At 36.4% G+C, this 19,311-nt stretch overlaps 1 protein-coding gene across 2 annotated transcripts in view; it reads left to right on the top strand.

Moving 5' to 3' along the window:
* LOC125240727 overlaps positions 1 to 19,311 on the top strand; it is a 90,411-nt gene that overhangs the window by 31,382 nt on the left and 39,718 nt on the right. Inside the window, exon 1 of one of the 2 annotated variants that reach the window (XM_048148763.1) lies at positions 1,364 to 1,447. The exons of the other annotated variant lie outside the window; for it this stretch is intronic. The gene's annotated coding sequence lies outside the window, so the exon portion shown is untranslated. Of the gene's footprint in view, positions 1 to 1,363; positions 1,448 to 19,311 lie in introns of those variants that run through there. 2 annotated transcript variants of the gene reach the window in all.

Below are 19,311 nucleotides of genomic sequence, written 5' to 3'. Positions count from 1 at the left end.
TTATTTTCTTAAACGTCAATTTATAATAAATTTCAATTTAAAATTGTACTATTTCATCAAAAACCCACCAGAAAACCAAACCAAAAAAAATTGTTCAATTCCGGAACTAGTTCCGGAATTCCGGAATTGAAGTCCAATCTCGAAAACCAGTTCCGGAATTGAAAATCGTCCGATATTGCAAGCCCTACCATGGAGACATTCAATTCAAAAACTTTAATGTCAAAAACAACACGTCAAAAAAAAAACATCTCTAACAACACCTTCAACGTCGGAGGTTTTAAGAAATAAATTTCCACGATTAATTTTAACATTCGGCCATCCGCTTTTATTTGGCAACCAAATGCTACGTCTTTTTGTGGCATAGCGACAAGAAATATATGTGAGTAGCTTATATTTCATTCGGGCATGATTCCTGTATGTCCCTAGGCGCTTTTATGTTGCATGGATATTCCAGATGAACTGAATTTGCCTTCAAATGTTTCACCTATCCGGGTGCCATAGCGTCAAAAATATCAAAGATAAGTGTACCTAAAGAATCTTGAACCATTCTGCCTTTTATTCGTCCAATAGGATCTATTGGACCTAATTATTTTGGCTATTTCAATTTTAACACGAGAAAAAAGTGGGTTGAAACATTCATACATTTTTCGGGCATATATTTTCTAGTAGGGGTCAAAAAGTTCGTGATTTTAAAATGTTAATCACATTAAGCAAACTAAACATTTTATTTTATAACTTTAAATAAAATGATGACTTCAAAATGACCTGAATACAGTCAATCGTCGTGTCAATTTTTTAGATTTAGAAATGAAATTTGAAATTTGTGACTACTAATTTTAATCCATTGAGTAAATAATACGTAAAATAAAAGCAACAGAGTCATATGTATTAAACCTAAAAAGCTTATTATCTTTCAAATATCTAAATGGCCTACTGCGGTTACATAATGATCAAACGTAGTCCATAAGCTAGGCATTGAAATAGGAGATACGGAAATAATCATGTCGAAGTATCATGCCAGGTTCAGAAAGGCCAAGTAATTAAGCCTATTGTGCAAGAGCACAATGTCGTGGTGACGAGAAGGCTAACAATACCGATGCATTGATGCACCTAAACAATAGGAATCCATTTTGAAGTCAAATTAAAAAAAAAAGAAAAAAATAACCTGGCGGTAAAACGTCGACCTGTCAAAAATGGGGTTCATTGTGCAAATTTTTGGTCCTCCTGGGGGATTTTTACGAAAAAGTGAAGCTGGCTAAGCATGCTCATACATAAGATATCGGTAGCGACGCGCCGAATTGCACATGCGCAAATGGATCGATTCACCGCAAACCCAGGCAGTGTGGCACCGTTGCTCCGATGGCTAGCGTCTGTGCGTAAAAAAAATAAAAAGTAAAAATACGCATTGATTCCGATTCTTGAGTGCCAGTGTCAGACAAACCAAACGGTAAGGTTATATTTTAAGCATTGTGTGTTATTTTATCTATGTACAGGTTTTTTTTACGCGCATTTTTTTAAACTAATTATGATTTATTGAAGTCTAAAACGTGGTTTAAATTATTGGTGCTGAACGTTGTGACCTATTTAATGGAAAGTAAAATTTGACCTACAGCCGTTGTGTAAACTAATTTCGCTTTTCAATGTTTAAATGAAAATGTGTGAATAATTGAAATAACCTCACACGTTCGGTAGTACGCGAGCGTATTTCGACAATTTATAAATGTAATGTCCATTTGTTAAATTCGCATAGGGTATAGAGAAAGGAAGATTCATTTTTTTTTTCATTATGAAGAAGACATTTTTATGTGGCCAGTGATCAATGCGCGATGTAACCTACTTTTCGGTCTCCGTGGATAGGATAAATATTCAGTTCATTTTTATTTAGCTTAATACATTGTGTTTACGTGTATTTCTTATGTTTTAGTTTCATTTATACGTATACTTGAAAATGTAAAGATTTAGTAGGTACAACTCCTTCGGAGGAATATTATTACAATTTGTTAAAAAAATTAAGTAAAGGCGTCAAGCTTAGAATACTCAAAAATAAGATAGATTCTAATTCACATAATATTTTCATGTATTTCATACCTCATAATAGTCCGTAGGTTTGTTAGTTTTTATGACAAATAATAGGCAAATACAAACCTAGCCACCAAAAATAGGACAGAAAACTCTATTTTTCAAAAGTCTTAAAACATTTAGGGGTCTTGTACTAGGACTTACGCCGATATCAGTTTCGCGGGGTACCGGTTAAAAATGTATAGCCTAACTTTTTTAGGTACAGATACAGTCACCGGCAATAACATCGCACAAAAAGATGGCTTCGAAAATATGTGATACTATCTTATAGAGCCATAAGAGCATGCTTAAATAGAACTGGACAGGACACGTTTGTCAGATGCCGAATGCCCTGAGGTCCAAGACAGTCACTTGTTATAGGTACCACATATTGTAAGGCGTAACGGTAGAACTCTCCAGATGGCGAGACGAGCTTAACGCCTTCGACAGGGACTGGTGGGAGACTTCAGGGGATAGGGATACGTGAAGGAATTTGAGCGAGGCTTTTGCTCAGCAGTAGAAGAATAATATATGGGCTCTTCTATAAGTATATAAAAGAAGAAACTGACTGACTGACTGACTGACATATCAACGCACAGCCGAAACCGCTGGTCCTGGAGATTCTAAATTTGGCACGTAGTTTCCTTATAAGGTGTAGAGGAGTACTAAGAAATGATTTTTCAATATTTACCTCCTAAGGGGGTGAAATGGGGGTCCAAAGTTTGTAGGGGAAAACAAGAAGATTAGTACGCTGGCGAAGCCGCAGGCCAAAGCTAGTATAATATTAAAGCTTGTCAGATATGTGAGCAGCCTTCTTTTTCTACGATATTGCTGGTGACTACATGCATACTATATCACATTATATTTAAACTTACATCACATAAAATTAAGAGTACAAACAGTATATTTACAGCCTTATTGTTTGGATACTTCTACAGAGGACCTACTAGGCGGGTTGTGGAAATTAGTGGAATACTCTGTTATTCTGATGTATGCGGTGACAGTTCAGTTTAGTAAGAAGAAAATAGTTCTGATGAAAATCCGCAACAGTGCATGTAGTCATATATAATATTTGGACAGGTGTTACATTTTAAACGCAAAACTTACTCGAGATGACAACTTTCACCGTCCCCAAACTATGTAAAAACTATTATTGACTCTTCACGTTTAAACTAAAAAAGTAATTAATCTATCGCAGTAAATTATTTTATTTAAATCGAGGAAACACCACAAAGAGGCAAGAAATAATTATTGGAGTATTTTTCTTGGAAAAAACTGCCCCGAGCCATCGAACGTCGCTTTACTTTTAACGATTTATTAAGAGAACAATTAAAGTTTCTCAGAATTCACAAAGGTTTAACGAGAAAAAGTCTTTTTCTGTCCGCTGTGCTTAAGACGATACAGGAGGGGTCAATTCTCCATACAAACGCTCTCGACTATTTCCTCCCTGGTTTTTGAAGATGCCAATGATTTTTTCAATACAGACTATAACTATTTTTATCTGTATCGGACCGTTTTGACTTATTGATATTCTTATTTTTAAAGACGCTAGAGCCCATCAACAATTTGCCGTTTCCCAGCTATCATAGATAAATAGTATACCTTGGTCAGTAAATAAGAAAGTGTACACTTCTTTCTTGATCTCGGCCTCGCCTCGGCAGGTAATTGCATGTGATCGGAGAAGTTTCTTACTTTACTGGCCTAGGTATGCAACTATGCAATCTACTATACCTGTGGCCCATTTCTCAAAACTGCAAGTTACAAGTTACAAGCGGAGGTCTCTTTTCAACTTGTCATATTAGACATTGACTCATCATCCTCATCCTCCTTGCGTTATTCCGGCATTTTCCACGGCTCATGGGAGCCTGGGGTCCGCTTTGACAACTAATCCCAAGATTTGTCGTAAGCACTAGTTATTACGAAAGCGACTGCCATCTGACCTTCCAAATGGAATTAGTCCGGTTTCCTCACGATATTTTCCTTCGCCGAAAAGCGACTGGCAAATATCAAATGACAAATATTAGACGTTGACTTGTAAATTGTAACTTGTATTTAGCTTCGAGAAATAGGCCCCTTCGGTGTAATTTTCTTTGAAAACGTACCGTAAACGATTCTTTAAACCATTGACATTTTCGAAACATTTATAAAAGCGGAATGTTACTTTAACCAATTCAACTGAGAGGAAGGTTGACGTTTTTGTAAAGTTTCGGTTTCGGCTTGAAAAAAATCAAGTAGTCACAGTAGGTACATCTTGTTTCACATACTTCTACAAAACATTATTTATTTTATAATACTTATGTACCTATGAGACTTATATATAGGCCATTTAATTCTTCATTCGTCTAAAACACTCGGTAACTTTATCTATTCGACAATTTCGGTCGAAACAAAAAGCGAGAGTTCGGTATTGACTATAGTTTCGGCCGAAACCGAAGTATAAAAACTGCGGTTTCGGCCGAAACTATAGTCAATACCTTCGACCGAAGTTATACTCAAAACTGAACCCTCGCTTTTGGTTGCGACCGAAACTGGAGTTCAAACCGGATTTTCACTTTCAGCCTATTTCTGTCAGCTGTATATTTCGGTCGGCTAATATCATATATATTTAGTTCGACGTATGTGGGTGTATTGATTGATTGATATTTTTGGCTCCCTTCCACTATATTATTTACTCCACAGTTTTTGATACGATACAGACTGTTTAACTGGCAATAGTATGGAATAACATTATCAACGTCATGCCTTTTAAATACAACGTACATTTCTAGTCACATTTCAGGGGTAAGTGGGCCGTTTTTGTCAAAGTCCCCTCACTTTTTTTTTTAATTTGGAAATTTTTATGTGGTTTTCACACACAATGGCAACCTCTTTCAACCCTAATAGAGGAAAAAAAGTGTCCCAAGGTTTTTTCCCCATTCCGTTACCATTTAATCATACATTTTGTATGCCGGTAACGGAATGGAAGGTTTGAAAAATGTATGGGAATCTTGGGACATTTTTTTTTCTATTTTTTCTGAGTATGAATGGCGTAAAAAATACCCATGTTTAAAAAAAACGGGGTGGACAACTTTGAAAAAAAAAATGGCCCAAATTCGTAGTTCGTAGGTCTCTGGCAAACTCTTACTAAGACACAAAGACACTGTAAGTACGTACCTACGTACGTATAGACAGATAGTCTAAAAGAAAACGTGCCTCTGAACGATCAGGAATAATGTTTGGTAAACTAAATGGCGCTAATAACAGTTTTGGGGGACATTGCATTTATATTTAAGTTTTCTAAAGCTAGAAAATTACAAGAAAACACAGCCATTTTCTTTTCAACTGTCCATTTTTATTGAGCTCAATTGCCTTTCATTAAAACAAACATCATTTAATTTTGTCGACAAGATCACTGAGAATTCTGAATAAATATATAAATTCAGTCATAAATAACAATATTTTATACCAGGAATTATATATACCCCCCTATTTATAAACGTTTAATGAAGTTGACAATCAGATAAAAATCATTTGTCACTTTCTACGAGTATCATACCGAAAGGAAGTTGGAAAGGGACAAACGATTATTAGTGGTATTAACTTTATTAAACCTTTTTAAGGGGGTCAGTCTTTAAATTTTTGTCATTGTCATGTCATGACAGTATAGTGTCATCTTTTGGGCAATTTCATGTTGATTACTATTACTTTAACTTTATATGCATACAATAATATTTATGACTGAATTTTACCAAAATACAATAGTTATTTGTTATACAAGGGGGCAAAGTTGTATTTTAACGCCGAGTGTGGAATTGAAAAACGAGCAAGTGAAAGGATTCTATAGTTGAACCACGAGCGAAGCGTGTGGTTCGACAATAGAATCCTGAACTTGCGAGGTTTTTAACACACGAGAAGTAAAATACATTTTCACCCGAGTGTAACACAAAACTTTTCCCCTCACTACAGCGAGGAAACTACAACGCAAAAAATGCGTTTATCACTGCTTCCAGTAGTTCCACATGTGGTAAATCATCCTCATTACTAGATTCACCTACTTTTATCAATTTTAAAGCAGTTAATTTGACTTTATTCAAGGTCAAATTACTTTACCCACTAGTGGATAAAATACGTTTTTACCCGCTGGTATTAAAGGACAAAACACGTGTTTCCGAGCTAGTGAGGGCAACATTATAGTTTATTATTTAAGCTACGCGAATGTTTTACATTAGCTGCCATGCGATTTATTATATTTTATTTAGAACAGCTGCTGCAACATTCTTTGTATGATTTCATACAATTTTACATTTCAATATTTCTTTCTAGTCTGTTACTTTCATCATAGCTGAGCTTTTTTACTAACTCATTCCAAATAAGGAGCGCCCCCAGTTTATGTACCTATTACAGTTGAGTTCATAAATATATGTACATTTCTTCACCTTAACTTGTTACAATTAGGTGAAAAAATGTCTCAAAACTCGACTGTACATACAAATTATGCACTAAAATTAGTTTCCCATAGTACTTTCTCGGGAACGTTCGTGTTTGTCGTACTAGATTAGACAACATTAGTACCTATTTCTTCTACTGAGCTGAGACTGACTGAAATAGCATGACACGTTCGTGAATTTCCGTGAAAATACGATGGAAACACTTCTTCAATGTTCCTTATCATTATTCATATTTAATCGAGAACCTCAAGTTTTTTTTACTAATATTGCCGATATATTGCGTATCAAAAACTGTGATATATCTTCAGCAAGTTAATGGATAAGTTGATGAAAGTTGGCATTAGTCCAGTATCTTACATTATGCCAAGTGCCAAAAAATCTTTCACTACGTAATAAATGAACGTCGATAATATCATATACTCATTAGAAATACTAAGCTTATGTATATCATCCTCCTCCTTGCGTTATCCCGGCATTTGCCACGGCTCTTGGGAGCCTGGGGTCCGCTTTAACAACTAATCCCAAGATTTGGGAAATGCACTAGTTTTACGAAAGCGACTGCCATCTGACCTTCCAACCCGAAGGGTAACTAGACCTTATTGGAATTAGTCCGGTATCCTCACGATGTTTTCCTTCACCGAAAAGCGACTGGCAAATATCAAACGACGTTTCGCACATAAGTTCCGAAAAACTCATTGGTGCTGGGGTTCGAACCCGCGACCTTCGGAACGAAAATCGCACGCACTTACCGCTAGGCTACCAGCCCTTCAATACTAAGCTTATATACGTTCTATAATCGCGTTGAAATAATTTCAGTATAATATTAGTGTTTGACATATTGCAAATAAGTCCATATGATACTCGTATTCATAAATACCTATTCAATTTACTTAAACAAATCAGAAATCTCGAAAAAAATAGAGGACTTCAACCTTTATTCGGTATTTAGTCAGTTTTAATATAAATATTATTGTCGTCGTTATTTTTTTTTGTTTTTATTAGAATGCAACAACAATCTAAATTATAGTTTATGCCATAAAATTTGATTTGGGCATTTCTGAGTTACATCAACCTAGGCTACAATGTGAGGAAATGACTATATTTTCATAGAAATTTGACATAAATGATACACACTCGCAAATTGTCATTGAAATTTTAGAGTTAGATCGGCCGCACTCTTCAACAATAATTTACCATACTTAATAAACAACTAATAATTACAATTGCCAAAACCAAATGAAAAAACAACAATCCAAATATTTACGGTTCGACCCAGCCGCTTACTTTTACAACTAGTAGTTCATTGTTCCGTCATAAAAGTTACTGCCGAATTTCGCTCAGCACACTTTGATCTCACACGTACATCGAAAAGGTTGAATGTTGCGTAGCAGAGCGTCCCCTTATTTGGAACCGCTAGGTAAACCTATCAAAGTGTTGGGTCTAACTTGTGTTGTATGTGGCTTCTACGGAGGTTAGGGTTAGCAAACGTCATCGTCATGTCGCTTACGATAATATCATTATCGTAGCCAGCTATCTCTATCGTTCTTCAGTATTGACACGACAGAGCCAACTTCGTTCAACGTTTGTCATTTCGGCTAGGCCGGAAGACCTAGCAAACGTCACAGTTTCTAACGATAATACTTATCCTTTGGACTACAAAATTTGGCAGGTCTTAGAGGAGAAGGTCTGTGCTAAACCATATAAAAATTTGGAGAGCCTGAAGTCATCTATACTACACACACCCAGACTGCGCCCCTCAATGCGATGGACAGACCAAGTGAGGGCTCTCACCGGGTCCCTTAAATCTCTGCGCGCGGAACGCTGCAAATAGAGCAATATGGCGGGAAACCATTAAAAAGGCAGCATATCGACCCCAATGACCACGACTACTCTGACGAGAGTATACGACTAAGAAGAGAGAGAGAACAATGTTACGTCATAGATTAAATATAACAAGATCATACCATCCCATACATTAAAATGCGACCGCCTAAGACCGCGCTTACACTCCACCACACATAGATGGCGCCACAAAAAAAAATGTCTTGTAGCTTTCGATTATACTTGTAGATGGCGTTAAGTGTCACTTTTGACATAGATTTACGGCTCGGAATTAACACTTAATGCCAATCTACAAATAATCGGTGGCAACAAGGCATTTTCTGTGGCGCCATCTATGTGTGGTGGAGTGTAAGCGCGTTCGAGGGCGGTCGAAATTTTAATGTATGGGATGGTATGATCTTGTTATATTTAATCTATGGTTACGTTTATAAATCAACCCTGAACGCATGGAATTTTTCAGTGCCACTGTGGTGAAATCGCCTACTGATGGCGACTGTAGAGTAGGCACTGTTTATTCTGTGACTGAACCAGGGATCGGAACCCGTTCCCAAATACCATTTGATATCGTTCTTAAACCGTTACCTATAAATTTTGTTCAATGGGAACAAAATAATTTCGGTTACGGTTCTTATATCGTTCCCTAAACGAACGGTTCATTATAAATTTTGTTCAGTGGGAACAAAATAATTTCGGTTTCGGTTCTTATTTCGTTCCCTCAAAGAACAGTTCCTTACAGTAACGTTCAAATGAACGAACAGAATTTTAGCGTTCCTAAAACCAATATTATTTCGTTCCGAGCCGCGCGGGAGTAGGTATAGCGACTGTAGCGAGCGCCAGAGCCGAACGTTTTCGCCGACGCACGAGCCGCCTTTCGCTGTCTCTTTTTCACACGAAGTTCATGTATATTTCTGTTTCGGTTAGCCGGCCGGCCGCGGCCGGCAATGAAGGTGAAGGTAGGTTGTTTGTTTTGTTTACTTCATTTACTTGAGTTGCAACTTTCGGCGTATAAACAGCGAACGTGCAGTGATAGTGTATGCTTGATATTGAAACTATTAGGATAGGAAGAAACAGCATAGAATATACACCATGTATAAAGGGCGGCAAATTTTAAAATTGTAGGGCTCACCGGCCTTCATAAAACCTGTCTACTTAAAGTTTCACGTTAACGGAATCATTAAAGGATTAAGACGATACAGGAGGCAAGCACGAATTCAGATTTTTAGGTCTTTATCGCCGTCGCGTTGACGGGGGCGGAACCCACAGAGAGGCCCTGTATAGTAAAGTTGTGTGTGCGCGTGGCGCACGCACACAGACGCGTACGCCGGCGGCGCAAGTACTCGCGCTCGAGCCGACCGGCGCCCGCAATCGCTCTCTATAGTCTCTCTCTATCTATATTTTTCTAGTTTTGGACTTCTGATTTGCGTATAGTTTTGGACTCCGTGAAGTATACTCGTACTGATTTGAATAGAATGCAAATTTGTCATATTTTAGGTATTCTAAATATTATTCCTTACCTTATACATAATGTAATTATCTTAAAAGGAATCATGATACCGAAATAAAGTTATTCGGTATGTAAAAAACTAAAGCCTTTTCGATGTCAAAAAGAAAGTTTAAAATAATTTTGTGATAAAGTAAATATTTTCTGAAAGGATTGGGTTATACCTAGGGATTGCAATAATATAAAATCCGGATTTTCGGATTATTTTTAGGGCAAAATCCGAACTCCGGATTAAATCCGGATTTTTTTAGTAACTAAAGCCTGACAAGTTTTTATTTGACCCTGGAAGAGTGTCGCTACAAATCGTTTTCATATGGCAATAATGTGCCGACGTCATGTATAATCGGGACAGCGAGTACTGGGTTTCGTTTCGCGTTAATATTTGTAGAAAATTAAAGCATGGTTTTAGAGAATGACAATTTAATAAGCTAGGTTTGAAGACTTGCTACTTCCACACAGCCTAAAATTCATGAAGCTTGTGCCTGTATCGAAGTCGTCGATGTTTATTTTCTTCTTACGTGGGACCTTGTTTTGTACTGGTGGCGATGATGAAACGGCCTCCTTATTTCTTTAAATATTTTTCACGGCAGAGCTAAATACAGACACCATAAATAAGAACAAAAAATATATTAAGCTAAATCGAAACCAACTAACCATTGCATGAGAACATTATTAGGGTGCCCGCCCCCTACACGTAAAGTGGGGAGAGATTTTTTTCATTTCAACCCTGACGTGTGATATACCTATTGTTGGATAGGTATTAAAAAATGAATAGGGGTTTACTACTAACATTTTTTGATATTGTTAATTTTTTCGGAAAAAATCGCTCGGAAATGTATGGGACATTTCAGAGGTAAACTTTTGTATGGGCTTTGTCAGTCCCGGTATCTATCGTCCTTGATATTAGGCAAGTCAATGTGCACCTCTAACGACTCTTACGCAGTGGCCATTGAGGCCAATCAATTAAAGGTGAGGAAACAGTCTCAGCTGTTGCCATTAGATTTGGTGAAAATAACATTGATCGCGTTGGATATGGTAAGTATGGTTAAGAAACTAAAGCCTGACCAGAAATATAAATAACTATTGTCAGGCAGGAGTGCGCTGTTATTCTGATGTATGGAGTGACAGTTCAGTATAGTATGATGACTATGAAGAAAATAGTTTTAATGAAATTCCGCTACATGGCGCATAGTCATATATTTCTGGTCATGCTTTACATGTGTATAAAATAAAACAAAACTTATGAATCTTATGATATAATCTTTCCAGTAATTGCCTATGGGAAAATAACATTGTAGTTACCACTGGTAACAACTTAGTGGTAACTCTGACTAGTGGAATAACCCTTATTTTATAACGATATTTCACTAACGAATGTACCAAAATATGATTGACTTTTACACTGAAGCTATAATTATGATAGAGTACACATAATCTTGATACACATTTAATAATATTTTTCTATTTTATTTTCGAGATCTTCTAAACAAGCCCGTAAATTCTCTTCGGGAACTTGTTCTAACTTTTTCTTATAACGACTGCAACTATATTACGCTTGCATGAACAAGGGCACATCGCGTCCGGTTCCGGTTCACTATAAATGGATTGCATGGGTTGTGCTCTCTCAAGGACTGCATCTTGGTCCTTAAAAACATTTAAAAACATATCACTATTACAAATTCACACAGATTAAGTAACACACATATTTATACAAATTAGTGCAGATTATATTTTATACAGCTTTCTCACACTATAAGCACTTACATCCAACTCAAGGTCATCAGAATCGCTTGGATATGGGGTAGTTTTTTCTCTATATATATTTTTTTGAAGGCTAGATCTTCATCATCTATGTCAAAGCTTTTATCTGCAATAAAAATATCTTATTTATTTTGCATAATGTACTTACATTTCTAGAAAATTATTACAATAAGTTACAAGCTTTTGAGAATTGGGCCCTTGGTGTATCTACATGGAATACACAACTGTAGTTGGCGAGTGTATTAGTGTCTACACTGTCTACAGACGACCAAACCGACCAAGGTCCAACAAGTACGGGATTGTAAGAGCGGGAGAGCTACGTCAACCGGGGTGGCTTTAGGAAAATTTGGGGTTACTTTGATGGTATTTGAACGGCTTTAAAATTAACATCATTCATTATTTACTGAAACTGTTCATGTAATTAGTAGATAGATAATAGATCAATAAATATTCTTGTAAATCTACCATAGAAAATCGCGAATTTACTTACAGTATGACTTTAAAACTAAATTTTCAAAGTCACCCCTGCGTTTTAAAGCCACCCCGGTTGACCGTATAAGGCTTTCTCATTTTTTTACAAATAACTGCGTCCCTAATTGACATAATTATGTCGGTACGGTCGCCTGTAAGTACCTACTTTAGGAGTGATACCGAATAGGGCTTGTATTGTAATCCGGATATATCAGCTGATTTTGAAATTCGGATAATTTGCACGTTAAAATCCGGATAAAACGAATAATTCGAATATTGTGAATGACAGAAATACCATTGCAATTTTTAAGAAGCTCATTTGGAAAACAAATTTTAAAGTAAAATTAACACATTTACGATATTAAAGCGATTTATATCAAAAATTACTCCTTGAGTGGCACTACTACCTTATTTAATAATAGTCATACTAGTTATGAAAAGAAAGCTGCACTTTTGGATGGAAGCAAGTCGCTTTGCATGGTGATAGTAGACATCATAGTAAACGATTTTTTCCGAGGATATCGAAATTTCATCCCTTAAGAAGCCGAGCGTAGCGAGGTGTTTTATGAAAATGAAAAAAATTCTATCTTTTTATTGTATCGTCCGATTTTGACAAAACGTATCTCAAATGAAAGGTATTAATTTGTGTAATTAAAAAAAAATACAAAGAAAAAAAATTTAAAATAAAAGTAAGAAAAAAATAAAAAAAGTAAATTTCCGTCTCGCACTGAATAACTTCAAAGAATGACAGACAAAATGTACAATGTCGATATACAAGTTTTTTTTTTAATCGAAGACAGATAAATTTTTAGTTGAAAACTGAAGACCGCATCGAAATCAGATCAGCATTTTTTAAGATACAAGTTGCCAAAGTTGGGAAAGATCGCTTTATATGGCCACTTTGAAATTCCTTTGCCAGAAAGTCAGAAATAATATGTTTTTCGGACACAGAAAAATACATAGTAACAGTACACATCAAAATAAAATTAAAAATTCCGAGGATATTATAATTTCATCCCTTAGAACGACGAGCGTAGCGAGGTCGGTTACGAAAACCGAAAAAAAATCTCATTTTTTTGTACGTCGTCCGATTTTGACAAAACATGTTTCATTTGACGACCGGTCTGGCTCAGTCGGTAGTGACCCTGCCTGCTATGCCGCGGTCCTGGGTTCGAATCCCGGTAAGGGCACTTATTTGTGTGATGAGCACAGATATTTGTTCCTGAGTCATGGATGTTTTCTATGTATATAAGTATGTATTTATCTATTTAAGTATGTATATCGTCGCTTAGCACCCATAGTACAAGCTTTGCTTAGTTTGGGGCTAAGTTGATCTGTGTAAGGTGTCCCCAATATTTATTATTATTATTATTATTATTTGAAACTTAAAACTTTATGTAACTTAAAAAAAATATTGAAAAAAATTGGAAAAACAATGTAAGATTTAAAAAAAAAAACCTTAATTTTCGTATCACACTGAATAACCGCAAAAAACGGTAGACACGGTGTATAATTTCGATATATGATTTTTTTAAATTAAAGACAAATAAATGTATGATTATAAACTAAAAACCGAATCGAAATCGAATCAGTAGTTTTTAAGATGCAATTTGTCAAAGTTGGCTTAGTTTGTTTATATGGTCGCTTATAAATTCCTTAGCCAGAAAGTCAGAAACATTATATTTTTCTCACAGTTAAAAGTATGCATAGGTAATAGACATAATAATAAACAATTTTTTACGAGGATATAAAAAAATCATCCCTTGGAAAGCCGAGCGTAGCGATGTCTGTTACGAAAAACAAAAAAAAAAGGCAGTTTTTTTTATTGGATCGTCTTTGTAAGGGTTTCTAAGGAATGAAATTTTTATATCCTTGTAAAAAAATGTTTATAATGATGTCTATTACCTATGCATACTTTTAACTGTAAGAAAAATATAATGTTTCTGACTTTCTGGCTAAGGAATTTATATTATAACTATTATAAGCGACCATATAAACAAACTAAGCCAACTTTGACAACTTGCATCTTAAAAACTACTGATTCGATTTCGATTCGGTTTTTAGTTTATAATCATGCATTTATTTGTCTTTAATTTAAAAAAATCATATATCGAAATTATACACCGTGTCTACCGTTTTTTGCGGTTATTCAGTGTGATACGAAAATTAAGGTTTTTTTTTTAAATCTTACATTTTTTTCCAATTTTTTTCAATATTTTTTTTAAGTTACATAAAGTAATACCTTTCAAATGAAACATGTTTTGTCAAAATCGGACGACGTACAAAAAAATGAGATTTTTTTTTCGGTTTTCGTAACCGACCTCGCTACGCTCGTCGTTCTAAGGGATGAAATTATAATATCCTCGGAATTTTTAATTTTAGTTTGATGTGTACTGTTACTATGTATTTTTCTGTGTCAGAAAAACATGTTATTTCTGACTTTCTGGCAAAGGAATTTCAAAGTGGCCATATAAAGCGATCTTTCCCAACTTTGGCAACTTGTATCTTAAAAAATGCTGATCTGATTTCGATGCGGTCTTCAGTTTTCAACTAAAAATTTATCTGTCTTCGATTAAAAAAAACTTGTATATCGACATTGTACATTTTGTCTGTCATTCTTTGAAGTTATTCAGTGCGAGACGGAAATTTACTTTTTTTATTTTTTTCTTACTTTTCTTTTAAATTTTTTTTCTTTGTATTTTTTTTAAATTACACAAATTAATACCTTTCATTTGAGATACGTTTTGTCAAAATCGGACGATACAATAAAAAGATAGATTTTTTTTCATTTTCATAAAACACCTCGCTACGCTCGGCTTCCTAAGAGATGAAATTTCGATATCCTCGGAAAAAATCGTTTACTATAATGTCTACTATCACCATGCAAAGCGGCTTGCTTCCATCCAAAAGTGCAAGTTTTGGCCAAAAATTCTCCATAACAAGTATGACTATAAGTAAATAAATAATAAACAAAAATATTGGGGGACATCTTACATAGATCAACCTAGCCCCAAACTAAGCAAAGCTTGTACTATGGGTGCTAGGCGACGATACGAATACATACTTATATAGATAAATACATACTTATATACACAGAAAACATCCAAGACTCAGGAACAAATATCTATGCTCATCACACAAATAAATGCCCTTACCGGGATTCGAATCCGCCGGGACCGCGGCTTAGCAGGCAGGGTTTTTTTCATGAATATTTGTGGATAATCTCATGTAAGTATATCAATTTAACTCAATCAATCAAGTGACACTGAGTACCGTATCAAACGCTGCACTTTCATTATTGTTAGCATCCGAATACATTATAAATAAATAAATAAATTGCAAACAGAACTAAAACTGTTCAAATTTTCTGACAAAAAGAAGTCTTCTATGTATCCCGCGGCGGAAGACCTGTTTAGTATTGAACTGCAGAACAAGATGAAGTAGTTAAGCAGATACGCTTTTACATTTTATCCTTTCAAAATAGGTTGCAAGTGTTGCAACACCAAAACTTTTTCGCTGTATACGTAACGTAAGGCCCTCTGGCTAAGAACGTCTACCCGAGAGTCCCAAGTGTAACTGGAATGGAGTCACGAAGTCATCAAAGATAAGAGGTGAAAATTATTAGAGAGAAAGATCATTCAGCCTTGTTATTTAACAAAGCTAAATGGTGTTTGTAATATGTCATAGTTCTTTTTGCATTTGAATAAATCGGCAATGAAAACCTCGTAAATGCAATCTGATATTTAAACAAGGAGTAGGTAGGTAATACCTTTTTTAGGTAATATTCGATCTAAACGATCACAACATGACGTTTTGCCTCATATGGCAATCAGATTATGTCTCTAGCATTAAAATTCATTAATATCAAATATTAGTCAAAATTACATAAAAATAAAATCATATATCTTATGGGCAACTGAAGTCATTTCATAAAAACCGGCCAAGAGCGTGTCGGGCCACGCTCAGTGTAGGGTTCCGTAGTTTTCCGTATTTTTCTCAAAAACTACTGAACCTATCAAGTTCAAAACAATTTTCCTAGAAAGTCTTTATAAAGTTGTACTTTTGTGATTTTTTTCATATTTTTTAAATATATGGTTCAAAAGTTAGAGGGGGGGGGGACGCACTTTTTTTTCCTTTAAGAGCGATTATTTCCGAAAATATTAATATTATCAAAAAACGATCTAAGTAAACCCTTATTCATTTTTAAATACCTATCCAACGATGTATCACACGTTGGGGTTGGAATGAAAAAAAAAATCTGCCCCCACTTTACATGTAGGGGTGTTACCCTAATAAAACATTTTTTTCCATTTTTAGGGTTCCGTACCTCAAAAGGAAAAAACGGAACCCTTATAGGATCACTTTGTTGTCCGTCTGTCCGTCCGTCCGTCTGTCAAGACCCTTTTTCTCAGGAACGCGTGGAGGTATGAAGCTGAAATTTATATCAATTACTCAGGTCTACTGTCCCTTGAAGCTGTGAAAAAATCAAACTTCTAAGCCAACGCAATCAAAAGATAGAGCCGTTTATGCCGCAAATTTTCGACACTTGCAAGGGAATCAAAACGGTGCTTCCCGTGAACTCAGAATCTTGAAATTTGGTACGAAGCAACGTCTTATAGCATAGATAAAGGAAAAATTACGAAAACCATAAATTTTTAGTTACATCACATAATATATTTTTTTTTAATAATTTTAACCTTACTACCCATTTCCTCATAAACGCGTAGAGGTATTAAATTGAAATTCATACCAAATACTCAGGTCTATAATACCTTTAAGCTGTAACAAAATCAAACTTCTATGTCAACGCAATCAAAAGAAACAGCAATTTAAGCTGCATATTTTGAAACTCGCAAGTACTCGCAAGGGAATCAAAACCTAAAGGGTACTTCCAGTCGACCTAGAATCTTGAAATTTGGCATGAAGCAACGTTTTATAGCACACATAAAGGAAAAATTCCGAAAACCTTAAATTTTTAGTTACATTACAAAATATATATTATGACTCGATTGTCGTAATGAACGAACTTTGTAAACCTTGCAGGTTTGTACGGAACCCTCGGTGCGCGAGTCCGACTCGCACTTGGCCGGTTTTTATTTTTGCACTTTGTTGGCGTGATTGATATACATATTGCTACCAAATTTCAGCTTTCTAGTGCTTACGGTTACTGAGATTATCCGCGGACGGACGGACGGACGGACGGACGGACGGACGGACGGACAGACAGACATGGCGAAGCTATAAGGGTTCCTAGTTGACTACGGAACCCTAAAAAAGGCAAGAATGAAATAACTAAGTAACCTAACCTAACATTAAGGTTACGAACAACAGCTCAAGCCTGATTATAAAATAACAATTTCCTACGACGTGTTTTTCGTATCGTAATACATAATTATGTTACTAATTATGAGATTTATTAAATAAAATAAAAAATATTCGAAATATCCATTTTATCCGAATATCCGGATTTTCAAATATCGAGTCGAATCATCCGGATTTCGAATTGGACGGATAATTGCAAGCCCTAACACCGAACCACCGGGCAGAGTTTCAGTATTTAGGTTTATGAAGGTTTAGTATAGGTAAGTACTTACTCAGTGGCTCATTCTGTGCATCGATCAAGTCATAAATATCATCATTAGTGCCCCTTTCACTCGCAGCAGTATAAGAACATTGGATGAATTGGGATTCTTCGAGTTCTGGGACACGGGAGTGTTGAATACTAAAAACAATTTATTTTTGTGACTAATTGCACATTTCACATCTTTCATTGTGACGTTTTTAGACTAAGGGCCCGTTGCATCAACCACATTTGACACACACATCATCGTCACGCAGCAGACGCCTATGGAACTGTCCATACAATAAAATTTAACTTGTAATTGACTATCTACAGTACCAACGACACAATTAATGGGAAAGTAGTGTATATTGTACACACGCACACGCACACGCACACGCACGCACACACACACACACACACACGCACGCACGCACGCACGCACGCACGCACGCACGCACGCACGCACGCACGCACGCACGCACGCACGCACGCACGCACGCACGCACGCACGCACGCACGCACGCACGCACGCACGCACGCACGCACGCACGCACGCACGCACGCACGCACGCACGCACGCACGCACGCACGCACGCACGCACGCACGCACGCACGCACGCACGCACGCACGCACGCACGCACGCACGCACGCACGCACGCACGCACGCACGCACACGCACACACACACACACACACACACACACACACACACACACACACACACACACACACACACACACACACACACACACACACACACACACACACACACACACACACACACACACAGACCTGAGATGACCGTACCAAGGTCAAATAAGGACGCTCGCTCTTGCTAATAGCGGCGTCCCGTCCTTATTTGACCTTGGACTGTACGATTGCCTGTAAATAAATACTTAAGCGTCGTGACATTACTTAAATTTTAAAATCGGTAAAATTGAAAGCACTAAGTTAAAAGAAAAAAACTTACTTCATTGTGGTTGTGGTGCAGAATGTTTTCGACGTATTTGTTTCGTTCGACGCCACGTTTACTCACCGCTAGTCTCAAATCAAACTAAAGTTACTAAAGTGATGGCCGTGGCCGACACCGCTTGCACTGTTCGTTCAAATTCTTGGAAATAGAAAAACCGAAATAATTTCGTTCCTGCGAACTGTTCTTTAAAGAACGTATCATTTAATTCCGTTCCCGCGAACTGTTCTTTAAAGAACGTATCATTTAATTCTGTTCTTCGGAACAGTTCTCACTCATAAACGTTCGTTCACTGAACGAAAAAGAATACCGGTTAATGGAACCAGAAACGCTAAAGTAAAGTTCTCGGGTCAACGTACGGAACCGTTCCGAAAAAAATACCGGTATCCGATCCCTGGACTGAACTAAGTCAGAAACGGCGCCATCTATCGCCCACGTTATTGCCTAAGTTACATGCGGGGCGTACCCTCCTAAATTATACAAATAGTGAATGGAATACATTTGACCTACTTTGTAGCAGTAAACACTGTTTTTCTAATGTTTTTTGTGTTGTTTCTACCATTATGATTTTCTGGTTAGTGCGTCCGTCTGTTTTTCGAACGCCAATTTTCTGTAACTAGTTTAAATATAAAACTGGAACCATTATATTTATTTTTAACAAGCAGAAACGTCTGCTAACGATTCTAAACATTTTTATCACACGTCTTGGGGTGACGTC

Source organism: Leguminivora glycinivorella, chromosome Z (assembly GCF_023078275.1).
Source record: "Leguminivora glycinivorella isolate SPB_JAAS2020 chromosome Z, LegGlyc_1.1, whole genome shotgun sequence".
Classification (NCBI taxonomy): Eukaryota; Metazoa; Arthropoda; class Insecta; order Lepidoptera; family Tortricidae; genus Leguminivora; species Leguminivora glycinivorella.
Note: the sequence above shows the minus strand (reverse complement) of the source record. Positions and strands in the feature narration are given on the sequence as shown.